Here is a 16,816-nt window from a genome sequence, read left to right on the forward strand (position 1 = left end):
TCGTCCTCTTCTTGCTCCTCCTTGTCCTCTTCCTCTAACTTCCTCTAACCCTCTTGCTTCTTCACCTCCACGTCCTCTTCCTCCAACTTCTTCACCTCCACGTCCTCTCCTTCGGCCTCCTCTGATTCTCACTCTTCTCACTCTTACTGCTCCTTCCATTGTACTCCACATAGACAGCTTACCTGTGGCCTGTTTATAGTGCTTAGGCTGATTGCAAAGTGGACTAATTATCTAAAACACTTTTCACATGTGAAAGTGTGCCAGACAGTTGGCAAAATAGTGTTACAGTTTTTTCTGATTGCTTAAGCACATTTTTTGTAACTATTGGCTAATTTTGCAAAACTCTTCACACAAATAAGAAAACCTGTCACCCAATAATCAAAACATTGTAGTTCTCTTGCAAAAGCAAACACAGCTAGATTAACTCTTCACACCTTCGTAAAAATGGTGTTTCCGTATCAAACAGTACACACAAGCCGTCATCTACTAAGCACACAATGCGCCAACTGCACACTGATGGTATGAATACAAAACACATCTGGCTTTTGCTTTCTCTGTGCACAAGGTAGGCTATGTCAGTTTGAGCTCATACTTCTGTCATAGATCCATAAGCATAGAGGGATCCAAACTTCAAGTACTGGTGTTTATTCAAACACATCAAAACAAACACAAGTGTTTATTTCCAAGTATAGGATTATTTGCAATCGCCATAATGACTATATGGGTTACTTGGTCTGCAGTGAACATGCTTCCTCTGCCCCCAGCATCTGGTCATCTAGCAATTCTGTAAAGTAACAATTTCAGTATTTTTACATCTATGGTATTGGTGTGTTTCTCATTGGCATATGGCAGTGCTACAAATCTTAGTGCGAAGTGACTGTACTAACCGATTCTCATTTCAAGATGTCCTTATGGTGCTTGCTACAGTGTAGCGGCTCGAGTTAGGCTGGACCCGTTGGCCAGCTACCCTCAGGGTCATTCCACGGTTGATTACATTGTCCACTATTGTAGCTCTGATGTCATCAGCAATTCTATTTCTTACTCTTCCTACCCTTCCTCTCCCCCCTCCTCATCTTCCTCTCCCCCCTCCTCGTCTTCCTCTTGCTCCTCCTTGTCCTTGTCGTACTCTTCATCCTACTTCTTCACCTCCACGTCCTCTTCCTCGGCCTCCTCTACTTCTCACTCTTTCTGCTCCCTCCATTGTACTCCGCACACACAGCTTACCTGTATTATAGTGCTTAGGCTGATTGCAAAGTGAACTAATTATCTAAAAAAGTTTTCACATGTGAAAGTGTGCCAGACAGTTGGCAAATTAGTGTTAATGATAGCCATACATGTGTATACTTTTGCTAGGAGTGTGTTGGAAATTTGGTAATTGAGTGTTGTGCAGTGAATTGTGCCTACAGTTGTGCAAAGTGTGTGTTACAAAATTGCAAACTGAGTGCAAAGCAGTTTTTGTGCTTTTGGTTTTGCAAACTCAGTGAGTGGTTTTGCTATAAGTCTGAATAGTTTTAGAGATTGTGCTACAGGAATCACAGTTAGGGTTTAAGCATTCAGAAAAAACTGTAATGATAGCCATACATGTGTATAATTTTGCTAGGAGTGTGTTGGAAATTTGGTAATTGAGTGTAAGCAGTGAGTTGTGTTTAAAGTTCTGCAAATAGAGTGTTGTGCAGTGAATTGTGCCTACAGTTTTGCAAAGTGTGTGTTACAAAATTGCAAACTGAGTGCAAAGCAGTGTTTGTGCTTTTAGTTTTGCAAACTCAGTGAGTGGTTTTGCTATAAGTATTAATAGTTTTAGGAATTGTGCTATAAGAATCACAGTTAGGGTTAAAGCCATCAGAAAAAACTGTAAAATGTGAGTACAAGAATAAATGAATGAATAGATAAATATTATTTTCCAGCTATCTCACAGTGTTTTGTATTTATTTTTGTAGTGTCTAATCTTTGCTAAGTTGTGTTTGCACATTGGCTGGTTTTGTGTGGCTTTTGACAGTAGTGGTTGATTTTGAGTAAAGTTCAAAAAGTTTTGGGTCAAACGTTTGGTTTTGCAAGACAAGTTAAAGGTTATGTGAGTGTAACTTGAATTTTACACTTTGTGTTTAGTGTTTTGACACAAAGAGATGAGATTTTAGGAAATGTGTTTTAGCAATTCAGAAAAACTGTAATGACAAGTACATTCCTGTCAGGTGAGTTCCTGTGTTCAGACTCTCACTGGACCTGAGTCATTACCTGTTACACTTGTGTGTTGCCTTCCTTGATGACTCTCACGTGTGCTGCGTGGAGGCCTCTGTGCTGCGGGCAGGCTGTATTTTCTGCTGCAACATCTCAACAGGAAATAATAAGACTGGTGATCTATTCATATCAGTAACATCGGCAGGTTTCTAGTGCAGGAAGTAATAAATTCAGCCCTCGTGTTTGCACTACAGGTTGCTTTCATGAGTATTTCTGTTTTTGTGGTGGGGGGATTTTTCCTCGTTCCAATGATGTAAACAAAAACATTCATTGTGCTTTCTACAATGGCTAGTAATCTTTTTGTCCTACTGTTCATTTACAGTACAGGAAAGGTTTTGTTTGGTTATGATTGTTTTGCAAGAAATACTTCAATTACAGTGGGGTAGTCTTGATTAAAATGTTATATGAGAACTGTGGCACCATGTGTGACCAGATATGGGCATGTAGTCATCGCCAGACTGTCATCAAACGTGAAGTTTGGGACAGACTGGACAAAGTACACTTTTAGAGATGAAAATCTTATGTCCAGTGGTAAATGATCAAAATTCCACCACAAACATGGCTTTGACCAAGATGTCCCTTTCTGAAGTAACCCCAACAAGTTCCTGAAGTAACCAAATGGAATTTAACCAGTGACCTCTCACTTTGCAGGCGAATGTGTAAACCAGCGATGCCTGGAAAACACTAAAACTGTGCCAAAATGCCATTTTACATTCAAAATGATGGACTTCCAGACTTCCTCTTTGGATTGGGCTCACTGAATCTGTGTGTAATAAATGTCATACACGTATTTCAAGCTGTAAATAAGCTGTTAGAAGTTCTACTAAAGTTTCTAAAGTGTTGGTGTAGATCCATTTCCACAGTGCCAGTGACTTTAAAAAAAAGTTACATTTTACAGTACATTTTGACCTGATGTGAAGAATGCAAAAAATTTCATTAGTTTGGAAGCATGTTTGATATATGACATAGGTGTCAAACTCTGGCCCGCGGGCCAAATTTGGCCCACAGCCTAATTACATTTGGCCCACGAAGCCATACCAAATTATTATCAGAGCTGGCCTACTGGTATTATACAGCTAATATATATATTGTTTAGTATTAAGCTTTGCTTGTTCCATATTCAGTTTTTCAGCAAAACGTGTTTGAGTCCATAAGAAAAGATTCATTCTTATATCTGGAGGAAGATATTTTTTCAATGAATATAAATGTTAGCCCACGACTTTGTTCCAGTTTTGAATTTTGGCCCACTTTGTATTTGAGTTTGACACCCCTGATATATGATATATTTGCCTGACCAATAAAATTTTATTATTATTATTATTATTATTATTGTTGTTGTTGTTGTTGTTGTTGTTGTTGTTCTTGTTGAATGGGGCCTTTCCCCTGTGAGTGGCCAGCTCCCAGCTAAAATGTGGATTTTGTGCCATCTGGTGGTCAGGATTTATAAGGTCAGTGCTTTATCATAGCTTAAACTGTGCAGGGTAAAGGCCTCAGTTGCTGGGAAAAGCACAGGGCCCTGTTTCAGGAAGCCGGTTTAGTGGAAAAACTGAGTAAGTATACCCTGAGTTAACGAAAACTCTGGGTTTTCGGTTTCACAAAGCGAGTTCAGCTGAAGCCTGAGTGAGTCACTATGACGACACACGCCGTGAAGCTAACCTGCCCCCTAGCAGGTTTACTACAACTAACCCTGACTGTCCCCGCCTCTTTGTCGGAAACCTGACAGTAGGAAGTGTCGGACATGGCGTGCCACTTCCTTGAAGAGCCAGTAGATCGTGAAGCCCAAATTCTCCGCAGAGCTCACCGCCGGGAGAGAGTGATTAGAGCGCGTTTGGACATTTTATCATTTCCTGATGATTTTCTGTGCGAACGTTACCGTTTCTCAGCACAATCTATAAGTTATGTGAATAACATCCTCAGGCCATATATTACACATGTGACACATCGCGGACATGCTCTCAGTTCATTACGTATTATCTGTATTGCACTTCGGTTTTTTGCAAACGGGAGCTTTCTGTATAATATTGGTGACGCTGAGCACGTTTCCAAGGCTACAGTCTGTCGGGCAGTCAGGAATGTTACAGTTGCACTGAAACGTCTCCTGTACTCGTTTGTGTTCCCCGGTCATAGACCCACAAGATTTATCAAAGAGGGATGCCACAAAATTGCAGGTATCAGGATGACCAAAACTTAATTTATGATGTGGTGATACTTGAACTACTACTTAAATTGTACATTTATTTTCACGGTTCCCAGGCGTGATTGGCTGTACAGATGGCACTCACATTCCAATCATTGCTCCTTCAGTAAATGAAGGAGACTATGTGAACAGGAAGTCTTTCCACAGCATTAATGTACAGGTACATAGTTCCCTGTAGCATTTCAAACTAACAAATCATTTCATTATAGTAATGGATGCTAATTTGTGTTCTCTGCACTGTGAAGATCATATATGATGCTGCCAACATTATCACAAATGTGGAAGCCAAGCGGCCAGACTCTGTCCATGACTCACAAATATTCCGTGAATGTACACTGAGCACAAAATTTGGACATGGTGAGTTGAGAATACTTTAAAATATATAAAGACCAATTGCTTCAGGGACATTTGAACTGAAGTGTATCCTTCTGTCTTAGGAGAGTTCACTGGCTACTTGCTTGGTGATAGGGGGTATCCATGTTTACCCTATTTGCTTACCCCTTACCCTGACCCTGAACCGGGCCCACAGCAGCGATATAATCTGGCTAATTGCAGGACAAGAGCCAGAATTGAAATGACTATCGGAATGCTTAAGGCCCGGTTCCAGTGCCTGCAAAGACTCAGGGTCACCCCAGAAAGGGCATGTGACATTATTGTGGCATGTGTGATTCTTCACAACATTGCCACAATTAGAGGAGAACACTGTCCTTCTGAACCAGACATCAGCAGTGATCCAAACCATGAACATCCTGACCCTCCCACGGACATACAAGATGGAAGCGCAGTCAGAGACACCATATGTCACAATCATTTCTTTTGACCCATCACCTCAACATGTTGAAAGAAGAATAAACAGATTTTTTGTTCAACTGGCTTTATTGGTCACCTGTGTTTCCTGTACACAAAGTATTAAAAGATGTAAACCTCATAAAGTGTCTCTGTTGCTTCCTCCTCTGTAACAGCTGTCAATGTTTCTTCATTATTTTCCTGTAGTAAAGAAATAAACAACATTGCTGTTCTACTGTAAACTCATATAATCTGTGGAGTATTACTCACAACTGCATGTTGGTCTGGCTCAACAGGAGGCTGCACCAGATGCAGTACACCATCACCATCAACTGATAGAATATGAGGTTTATACAGGTCACTTAAACTTACAAGGGACCAAATGGCAATTAACAAACATACCAAGCACCTTACACTTCATTGTCATTATGCTCTCAAAGACAACCAAGACTGAGGGAAGGCAAAATCAGTCGGAAAATTACTTCACTACAAAATAATCCATTATGGTGAAGAGTTTATCAGATGAATGAGTGGCACTGCAAAGGTGACTGTGAAGAAAGGATGTATGCACATCATGTATTATTTTGAATTTACCCCTTATGTCGGCACTTGTGTCTTGCGGGGTTATTGACTCAGAGGATGTCCCCGCAGAGATGCCTTCGGCCACAGGGCGCCCACTGTTTTGGCTGAGGGCCAACTGCTCAGCCTCTGTGTAGTGGTGGTGGAGGACCCCCACCTGTTTTTCGGGCCTCTGCTTTTTTTCTGTTGGCTATAACGGGCCACATTTGAGCATACAGAGTAAGCAAATATGTACTTGTAATGTGCTCAGATAATTTCAATAAGTGCTTACAGAAAGGAAATTAATGTAGCCTCTAACTGCAATTGATTTACATGGGACAAATTGACCAAGCACTGTGGCTCATAATACAATTACACCTTACCTGTTTGGACTATATTTTTATATTTCATTTTTACTTGCTGCCAGGCACGTTTGGGGCCTGTTGGGTTGCACCTGCGCTCACATCACATCACAAAATAAAATGTATAAAATAACAAATCAGCGCCTATTATAGGCACAGAGCTAGCAGCAACAACAAAGTTCCACTGAAAGTCACGGTCGTGAAAGCAAACAGTCACCAACCTTTCACCGAAGGTTTTGATGGGAGAGCCATTAGCCGCTGTTAGCAATGGCCCGCAACCCTCAGCTAGCCTGTCCGAGCCAGCCGGGGGAAGAAGGCTCTTCTGTGAGCCGGAGTCCACCAGGAAACGCCTCCCCGAGCGTGAGTCCTCTAAGAAAAGCAGCCTTTCCTTGTTGCCAGCGGTCGCGGCTGCTACAGAGCGCTGACATGCCCGTTTCCCTGGGTCTGGAAACTGCAAGGCGGGAGGCAGCGCCGTGCCTTCGCTCCAAAACGCTGGTGATAAAAACAAAGCCCCTTTCCGCGGTGCCGCCGTGCAGCGATTCCTGCCACAGTGGACGAGTCGGAGGGCCCGTGGAGCATCGGTGAGGGGGAGGGGGAAAACGCTGGTGGGTCCTGAATAACCGTCTGGACGCCGAAAGTCCTGGTAGCCAGGAGGATGCGATCCGCCTCTTCCGCAAGGGAGCGGTAATCCTTCGTGGCCAATAGCGGGGAGTTGGCAAGGCCAGCGCGCACTGGAGCCGGCAGCTGTCGAAGAAAGAGGTGGGTGAAGAGAAATCCTCCGTCCTCCGCGCCCAGCAAGGACAGCATGCTCTCCATGAGCTCGAGGGCGGTGCCGTCGCCCAGGCCCGCGATGGAAAGGAGTTTCTCGGCCCGCTCAGCATCAGAGAGGGAGTAACGCCGCAGCAGCAGCCCCTTGAGGGCGGCGTACTTGCCCTGGGCTGGGGGATCCCGGAGGAGAGTCATCACACGGCGGGTTGACAGCGGGTCAAGTGAGGCCACCACATGGTGGTATTTAGTGTCGTCGGCTGAAACTCCACGAAGAGCAAACTGAGCTTCTACGTGCATGAACCATGAAGGAGGATCGTGAAGCCAAAAATCCGGCAATTTAAGCGCCACAGCAAACGCAGCCATCGGCGGAGGTGAAGGTCCGGCGGCCGCCGATGCTTCCAGGCCAGAGCTGGCTTCGTCGTCGAGCCTTAGCATGTTCACTACAGGGGTCACCAATGTGGAGGTATGTAACAACGACAGGAGAGGTCTCAGTGTCTCACTCCAACAACTTTATTAACTGACAGAACTTCACATATAGTCAGCGCCAAAATCTCCACCCCCACACTTCCTTTCAACTTGTGTGTGAGTGGAGCCACCTGGTGGTCCGCCACAATATGATAAAATAACGTGTTAAATGGGTGGAAATCCCTAGATCAATGTTTAAATTAACACTCACGCATTGACTCTGTCGGCTATGTTTTGCCATGCATGCTCCCTTTCTTTTGCAGCTGTGGCTGTGTTACTTTTTTCCGCGGAATTTGTATGTTATCGGCATATGCTGCCATCAGAATTTCGGCCTCAAGCGCTGTGACATACATTGACCGCGCCTTCTTTCCCTCCGTCTCCATGGTGACTCGCTTAATCTGTGCTCCGCTTATCAGGGCCTTATGTATCCTCGTCCGCGCGCTTCACTTGGGGTTAAAGCAACTCCGCGTTGACTGAACTAATTGTTATCAGCCTTTCTGAAACCGAATATTCCGAGTTGGACAGTTCGGGGTTACTCAACCCTGCGTATCGTTTTTCACTCTGAGTTTTCTAAACCGGCTTCCTGAAATAGGGCCCAGGTGTATTACAGTTTTTCTGAACTGTTAAAACACTAAACCCCATTGTAAAAACTAAACTGTCAACTATGAAAACTCTTTCATCAAATCAATCCCACAGTTGCCAAAATCTAAACACTATTCATCTGGTTAGGACACCATTTGCAAATCTCAGTCTCCCATTTACCAAAACTCTAAACACAAAACACACTTAGCAGTGTGGTGCACTTGTTGTCATGTGAAGGCTGTGTGCAGGCAGGAGCGGTGAAATAGAGGACCCAAAGTGCAGACTCCGGACACAAACGTGAACTCGAACAGCTTTAATGCTGAACTCAAACAGAACAAAACTAAGAATCCAAATAACTTACACTGGCAGACAGAACACACAGCATATATGATGGTAGATCACAACACAGAAAAACTGTGTCCCTGCTGTACCTATACTCGTTACACATTAAGGATCACCAGTGTTTTTCATTTAGGCAGCGACTGTCCTTCTTCTCTCACCCGGAGAATTCTTCAGGCATCTTCCCGCCTTTGATAAATGCCTATCTGGGATAACCACATGTATTCAGGGTTTCTTTAATATAATGTTCTTCAGCTTCTCTACCTGCTGTCTATGTGTTCACGCTTTGTTGCAGTGACCCGATGCCACCTAATTTGCGCTCCAATGGATGATTAGAGTTAAATGTTTAAGAGTTAACCTTAAAAACATTGGTTTATAGACAATGTTCCCTGGCACGGTCTCTGCGCACAAAAAATCTGCGTTGTGCACAAAATAAAATCTAACCTGAATTGAAATTAAAATTAATACTTTAACAATTCTATTTTGCAGTGTTAGTCAGTGACTGGTTGCTCCCGTGTGGGATTAGAACGATGCCACCTTATCCCATAGTCCAGCCAATAATGCGATTCACAGTGGTATATACGCAGCCAATCACCGTCGTTGACAGGCTATGACAGCGTCCTTATGTGCCGACACCGGTGTTTTAGCTGGCAAAGCGGCGTGGCTGATGTGGAGTGAAGCCACGTTACAGTTTTTTCTGATTGCTTAAGCACATTTTTTGTAACTATTGGCTAATTTTGCAAAACTCTTCACACAAATAAGAAAACCTGTCACCCAATAATCAAAACATTGTAGTTCTCTTGCAAAAGCAAACACAGCTGGATTAACTCTTCACACCTTTGTAAAAATGGTGTTTCCGTATCAAACAGTACACACAAGCCATCATCTACTAAGCACACAATGCGCCAACTGCACACTGATGGTATGAATACAAAACACATCTGGCTTTTGCTTTCTCTGTGCACAAGGTAGGCCATGTCAGTTTGAGCTCATACTTCTGTCATAGATCCATAAGCATAGAGGGATCCAAACTTCAAGTACTGGTGTTTATTCAAACACATCAAAACAAACACAAGTGTTTATTTCCAAGTATAGGATTATTTGCAATCGCCATAATGACTATATGGGTTACTTGGTCTGCAGTGAACATGCTTCCTCTGCCCCAGCATCTGGTCATCTAGCAATTCTGTAAAGTAACAATTTCAGTATTTTTACATCAATGGTATTGGTGTGTTTCTCATTGGCATATGGCAGTGCTACAAATCTTTGTGCGAAGTGACTGTACTAACCGATTCTCATTTCAAGATGTCCTTATGGTACTTGCTACAGTGTAGCGGCTCGAGTTAGGCTGGACCCGTTGGCCAGCTACCCTCAGGGTATTGTAGCTCTGATGTCATCAGCAATTCTATTTCTTACTGTTCCTACCCTTCCTCTCCCCCCTCCTCATCTTCCTCTCTCCCCTCCTCTTCTTCCTCTTGCTCCTCCTTGTCCTTGTCGTCCTCTTCGTCCTACTTCTTCACCTCCACGTCCTCTTCTTTGGCCTCCTCTACTTCTCACTCTTTCTGCTCCCTCCATTGTACTCCGCACACACAGCTTACCTGGATTATAGTGCTTAGGCTGATTGCAAAGTGAACTAATTATCTAAAAAAGTTTTCACATGTGAAAGTGTGCCAGACAGTTGGCAAATTAGTGTTAATGATAGCCATACATGTGTATACTTTTGCTAGGAGTGTGTTGGAAATTTGGTAATTGAGTGTTGTGCAGTGAATTGTGCCTACAGTTTTGCAAAGTGTGTGTTACAAAATTGCAAACTGAGTGCAAAGCAGTTTTTGTGCTTTTAGTTTTGCAAACTCAGTGAATGGTTTTGCTATAAGTCTGAATAGTTTTAGAGATTGTGCTACAGGAATCACAGTTAGGGTTTAAGCATTCAGAAAAAACTGTAATGACAACGTGTACAACCACTGGAGATGTGAGCAGGACAGATGGAATAATTGAGGGGAAAAGTGTGGACTTTATAACAGTCTTTAAATTGTGTTGATAGGCCAAGTAAAACCAGAGTTGTGATAAAAAGAAATGCAATGTTTGGTTTTCTTCCTGAATACTATCGTTGTTTATATTTACTGTGGGAAGAAACGATAAAAGCGGCGTTTTATAAGAAAAAAAGCTCGGAAGCTCTCTCCGCCTGTGAGCAACAACAACCACGCCCCCTCTCCCCCGCTGCCCCTTTCTTATTCGTCCAAAAAAGTACAATGTCGACCAATTAAAAAATGATATGTCAACAACTTGGCATCTAGTTGTTAAGAAACGGGGGGAAGTTTTAGGAGTGATGGCGGTGTTTTGAGATGTGAGAGATTTCAGACGTTTAGCACAAATCTTGTGTAGTTAGTGTGTAGTGTAGTCAATAGTTTTGTTGTGTGTGTCAGAACAATGAGGCGACTGCTGAATGTTACAGGTGTAACAGCAGTGATACATCTCCTGTTGTCAGGCCTGCAGGTATCAGGCTGTTGTTCTCCTTTATCTCATAGTGGACAGAAATTATTTTTTGGAGTGGCACAAATAATTTGTGTGGCATCAAATTTGATGCAGAACAGCTGATTGTTCTGTAAATAGTTTGAAATGTTTATTTAAAAATGCATTGGCTGCATTTAAAAAAATAGCTGCAAAAAACTTTGTTTGCTAAACTCAGTTACTTTTTTGATGAAGTAACTATATAATTAATTGCCCAACATTGGTCATTATATACGGTATTTTGCAGACAGAGAGCTCCAGGACTCTCTCCCAGACCACAGACTCATACTCATAATACAAGTCAGAGCTTTACAAAAAGAAAAAAGAAAGAAAGTTGTGTTTTCGAAATTGGAGTTCAAGTTATTTTTACTTCCAATAGTTTTAACATGTCAATGACTAGATTTTTTTTACATTTTCATTGTAAGTGGGCTAAAGTAGTTAATTAAACGTAGTCTAACATAAATGTAACTCCTGTAATTTGATTTGATTTTAATAAACCATGTAACTTCAATCTTTATTTATAAAGCACTTTTCATACAAAAAAACTTGGATGGATTCGATGCTGGCATCACCACAGTGCACACGTCTGATGTCACTCACAGTGGTCCAAGGGATCGCTCAGGGAGTTTGTGTGTTCGCTCAGACACATGAAAAATTTGAGGGAACATTGGTGGTGACCATGGTGGCCATTTAGAAGTCGGCCATCTTGGATACAACTTTTGTTTTTTCAATCCGGTCGTTAAGTCTGACGTCACTAGCCGTGTCTGGGCCTAAACTCCGCTACAGGTCCATATATCAAACGATCACAATGGCATTACTGAGAGTTGAAAAACTGTCTAAAGTCTTTCATCTTTAATAAAATGATCAGCGTTCTGCTCTACCAGGTGTAACAATTGAGTTTAACATCCAGGCATCCATGAAAACGGAATTTATGACATTTAACGGAGTTAGAAGTTAGCAGGAAGTTAGCTTGCTAGCTTCTATCTAAATACAATATAGCATGTCCTGACTGCGGGGTTTTGGAAACAATTTAAAACGTACAGCTCTGTTATCACTTCCAACATAAATGAAGACAGAAAACTAAACAGCAGTGACGTTTGTAGGGTTACTGAAGTTTGGCTAGCTGGTATATAATGATGTGCTACGTGACTGCTAGTGACACAGCTATGTTAGCATAACATAAACAAGCTAACTTTTTTTCCACTCGATAAAAGTTAACGTGAGTGTTCTCGGTGCTCAGGAACAAATGTAATCGCATAGCAGGATGCTGTAAAAGGACCAAACTTCAGCCAGGAGAACAACTGAGATAATCCATCCACAATACGAGGTTAGTCATTCATATACTGCTGCATGGGCTGGGCTGTAGTTACATCCTAAGGTTTTAAAAACTGAGCTTAAATAAATGATTAACGGTAATAAAAGCCGAGGGAGGTCAACAGTGATCACTGACTGTTTTAGGAGCTTTTTGAGATTAAATAGAAGAAAATACATAACATTAAACATGTTAACAACACAAAAGCCATATTAAACGCAGACTACTTTAGTAGGATTCCTCACGTCATCACTTAACGACCGGATTGGAAGAGGGCCATGTGACACATCAAACTTATTGGTAATGTCACAAGAACAACAATTGAGTCTGATGAAAAACTTGTTCCAATCTTGTAAGCGGAGTTTACTTTGACTAATATTTTGACTCAATATGCAATTACAGAAGACACAACTTTATATTATTCTGTGAATACTCTGTGTCATTCCCCAAGGAAAAAAAATCAGGGAAAGTGTTTGGTTTTTTTGAAGAAAGGTAAGCAGGCAAGCAGAAGACGAGAGATTAAGAATGATTTAGCTTTGAGCAGCTGTAAAAGGCACTGAGCCAGTGTCAGATCAGTAACAGTATATCTAGATGACCTAGCACAACACCGTGACACACCAATGCCCCTGGACACGTGTGGCCCTTAATTTTAGAAACAGCCAGAGAGCATGAAGCAGCAGCAGGTCCCTCTGCAAATGAGCTGTAAGATGTGAGCTTATATAATGGCAACCAAAGGTTTTTCCAAGCAATCATTTACACCAATGACAGTTTCATCTGAAAACTGAGCAACACTAACGTTAAGTAGTGTTAGGCTTCACTTCAGCCAATTTTGGACCAGAAGTCTTCAACCAGGAGGCCTTGAAGTAAGCATTTAGAGGAAGCCAGTGGACTTCAGGCTGATGACATATCATTTTAAAATGCTTCAATAACACTGCTTCTCAATTTTAAAAAAAATGATGCATTTATTTAGCTTTTGCTAGTGAGGATACATCATTAGCCAGCACACCAACATACCTGTGTATACTGTCATGAATGTTTTCACGGATTACAAAACCACCCAGTATATCCTACAAGACCGTTAGACTGCTGTATAATATTTCAGAACATCAAAGAAATACTAACAGAAAATGGCTATTACATTTTATGTCATTGTACATACAGTATCATAAACCACTTGTCATCTAATACATTTTAATATGCTGCTATTAGTCCTATTCAACCAAGGTGCTGTAATTACGGTGTTACAGTTTCACACACACAAGTACATGTGGCCACTTACTTAAAACTTTCACAATTATCAATGCAATTGCGTTATTTACCATTATTATAGGGTGCCTGATATGGGCAGAAATCTGTGCCATCAGAAACTGAATTTGAATAAGTTAAATTTGAATTTGAATTGCTCTGATTGAATCTGAATTGTAACTTGAATAAATGCTTTTGAGAACTGAATTTGAATTAGTCCAATTTGAAATTGAATTTATGGTTTGAAAATGATCATCACTAAATTGAAATTGAATTTTATATTTTGAAAATGAATTGATTTGCTTTGAAACTGCATTTTATCCTTTAAAAATTCAGCTCTCGAATAATTTCAGTTTCACTTCTCACCATTCAGTTTCAGTTCTAAAATTCAATTTCAGTTCCAAAATTCAGTTTTTTGGAACTTACATCAAGCGCAGATTAATAGAACTACGTTTTACTAGCGGACCGAAAGTGTTACCGACGGGAATCTACAGCGTCTTGAGCTGAATTAAGACTTCAGAAGTCATTCGTCATGTCGAATGACCAGCGGATAAACTCTCAGGTTGGTAATAAATGTATTACATGTATAAGAACAAGCGTCATGTTAACAAATGACAGCCGTAAGGTAACTTTTATGCTTATTGCAGCTGCTAGCTAAAAACGCTAATTTAGCGTAGTTTGCCCTGAATTCAGCTTTGACCAACAAATATGATCGACTGTTTCTAGTAGAATTCCAAAGTTGTCATCTTGTACCCTCTCAGAGTACCCCCTCTGTATGCTTGCAGAGACCCCTACAGTAGGGAAACATGCAAAACAGTGTCCAAACCTTTGTATTTTAGCTTTATTTATGTCTTACACAGCATCCCAACTCTTTAGCTAACTATTCACTTTAGCTAAAGTGAATAGTTAGTCTAATTCATTAGTGCAGCATTACTGGATCATCTCTGTTTGAAGTGATATAATATGATATACAACTATCACTGTGTTTAACTACCATAATAATTCTTAGGGTACTGAGTGCATGCTTAATTAGATTTTTTTTTTAAACATACTGCTCCATTACTATGTTTGACAGGCTGAAGTTGTCGGGTCACCTCCTAAATCGACCATCTTTTACAGGTGTTTTGTGCCAGAAATGGAGTGTCCACTGAAGACTGAAGATACTGAATCTCTACGCCTTGCCATTGATCCCTCTTGTGCCTTCATCTAGACAAGAGACATTAACTTAACCACTCTCACATGCTCTGTACCTACATCACCTTCCCTGACAGCCGTAGCTTGGCTCATCTGAGGGTGAAATTATAAGAATGTGTTATTTTGCAAAGTGAAAATGAAGACTGCCCTGAGGCTGATGGGAAGGAAGAGGCGAAGGCAGAGTGTATTAGAAAAGTGATACAAAGCTAAGATTGCATTTTTAGGCTTTTTTTATACCATGGGAATCATAAATACTTCAACAAAATGAAGCAAATAATGCACTCTTAAGCTTGATACTCGAAGCAAAAATCACTTAACCGTGAAGTAATTGTAGACTACTACATGCTGAAACATCTGGGTCAAAATGTGAAATTTAAAAATGCACACACTCCTGGATAACAAGGGCAGCTCTGGCTTAGGAGAAAGAGTGTGCTGTCTGTCAATCTGAAGGTTGGTGGAACCACCGCTCTGCCCCATTTTAGGAGTCAAATGCTCAGGTGTTGGTTTTGAAATACTACTTCTGTTGCTTTTACGTTTTAAATCTACAGGATATTTCACTGCATTCCATATCAGTATAGATAGGCACATATACTAGATCTTGTTTTGCTCTAAACAGGACAAGAAAAATCTGTGAATATTAATATTTGAATCATAGACTGTATATAAGTAGGTAAGAATAGACAACAGCATTGAACAGCAGAAGAAACAAGAATGAGGTGTTTTAACACAATGTCCAAAATGAAATCACTAAGGCCGCTGCTTGAAAGCAGCGTAGTTACAATCAGCAGTATTAAAGCTCTTAAAACCCACTGTTAATTTTCACATATAATGCACACAACGTGGCATTTATCGTTGAGAACAGTAGGTGGCAGCAAATAATCATGGATGTTGGTTCAGTGGCTTGCAGCAGCAGCAGTGTAAACTTGTGCTGTCACGTAGCTTGTGGACACACGTCCTTGGGCTAAATGATGGTAACGATTATCATAATTCATTGATTTTTTTATCATTTCAATGAACTCACATATAGTAGGAATAGGCTACAACAAAAATCACAGGATAACAACCCAAACACCACCAGTGGTTATATCTGCATGTCATACAGGTGTGTAAATATCTCACACAGCATGCTTTTCTCAGACTATGCTCTCTTTCTCTGTCTCATAACAGCAGTCTTCGCTCAACTACAGGATGCTCAGCTGGTCTGTTAAGTCTAGTCCTGAGTCAATAATACCGTTCCTTAGATGTCTTGAGAGTCGTTGAACTGTATTATATGCATCAGTGCTTTATTTGGTTTGATTAGGCTGTGACGGATATGACGGAGATACCAAGCGCTGAAAGGTCACAAGCTGATTCAGACAAGTGACTTACAAATAGAGATCTAAATAGAGTAGTTGTGTGACAGTGTAACAATTCTAAGGCACTGTATCACATTTTTGGGCTTTTACATCGCCTAATTAGGCAGCGCTTCCTCCTCATCCACATTTTTCTTTCTCCACCCACATGTTCACTGCTAGCACACTGTCCGAGTGCAGGTGTTTTTCTAACGTAAGCCCCGGTTTGCAGTATTAGTACGACACTGCTGTGGGAGTTTAAAGCGTACTTCACTACCAGACTTTGTGTCAAACCCAGTGTCTTCCTGCTGTCATTGTTCTCCTGTTCTACAGTTGCGAGCTTGCTCAGTCGCTGGAAAATTGCTGTAAGTGACTGTGTTTTTTTGTTGGTGTTATATTTTCTGCTACAGTGCACAGCAAGCCACTTTGCTGGTGCACGACTGTTAGCCACTGAGTTGTTAAGCTATGCCCACGGACTAAATCCTCCTCCGTGAACACACAGGTAGTTATTGTGTAGCCTGATTCAGCCTTTACAGCACATCCGTCAGTGGGTGTCTGATCTCACATTGTGCTTGTTTTTGCTCAGGGTTTTTAAGGGAGAGAAATTTCTTGTTGTAGAAGATTTAATATTCACGAAATAGCTTGCTTCCCAGAGCCCTGCCAGCTGGGGAGATTTCCACTATTTATTAGCCGGTGCAGAGATCTAAAGAAGAAATCAATCTAGTCAGCCTAGGACAAATTATCCTATCCAGCTTGACAATAACAGGAAAAATACAGGGAAACCATAATATAAAACACACAGAGTTAAGACTTTGATTTTAACTGAGATGAAATTTCTGAGAGTCTGCAAACATTTATAATCCAATCAAGTTCACTTGTGGACCATCGGGAGCTGATTTTTCATACAAATAAAGATTGGTATACAAAAAAGAAA

The 16,816-nt window shown here is 41.3% G+C and overlaps 1 long non-coding RNA gene across 2 annotated transcripts; it reads left to right on the forward strand.

Annotated features, from left to right (window-relative positions):
- The first annotated feature begins 4,216 nt into the window (after positions 1–4,216).
- On the forward strand, positions 4,217–5,306 carry LOC146719094 (uncharacterized). Of its 2 annotated transcripts, XR_014919990.1 has the most exons (3): positions 4,217–4,592; positions 4,678–4,789; positions 4,870–5,306. It is a non-coding gene; the product is annotated as an uncharacterized LOC146719094 (long non-coding RNA). The 2 variants fall into 2 exon arrangements; XR_014919986.1 differs by having other exon boundaries at positions 4,678–5,306.
- Positions 5,307–16,816: the final 11,510 nt, after the last annotated feature.

This window comes from Copadichromis virginalis, linkage group LG1 (assembly GCF_057382275.1).
Source record: "Copadichromis virginalis isolate Kocher_CV1m ecotype Utaka linkage group LG1, C_Virginalis_male_GT1.1, whole genome shotgun sequence".
NCBI lineage: Eukaryota > Metazoa > Chordata > Actinopteri > Cichliformes > Cichlidae > Copadichromis > Copadichromis virginalis.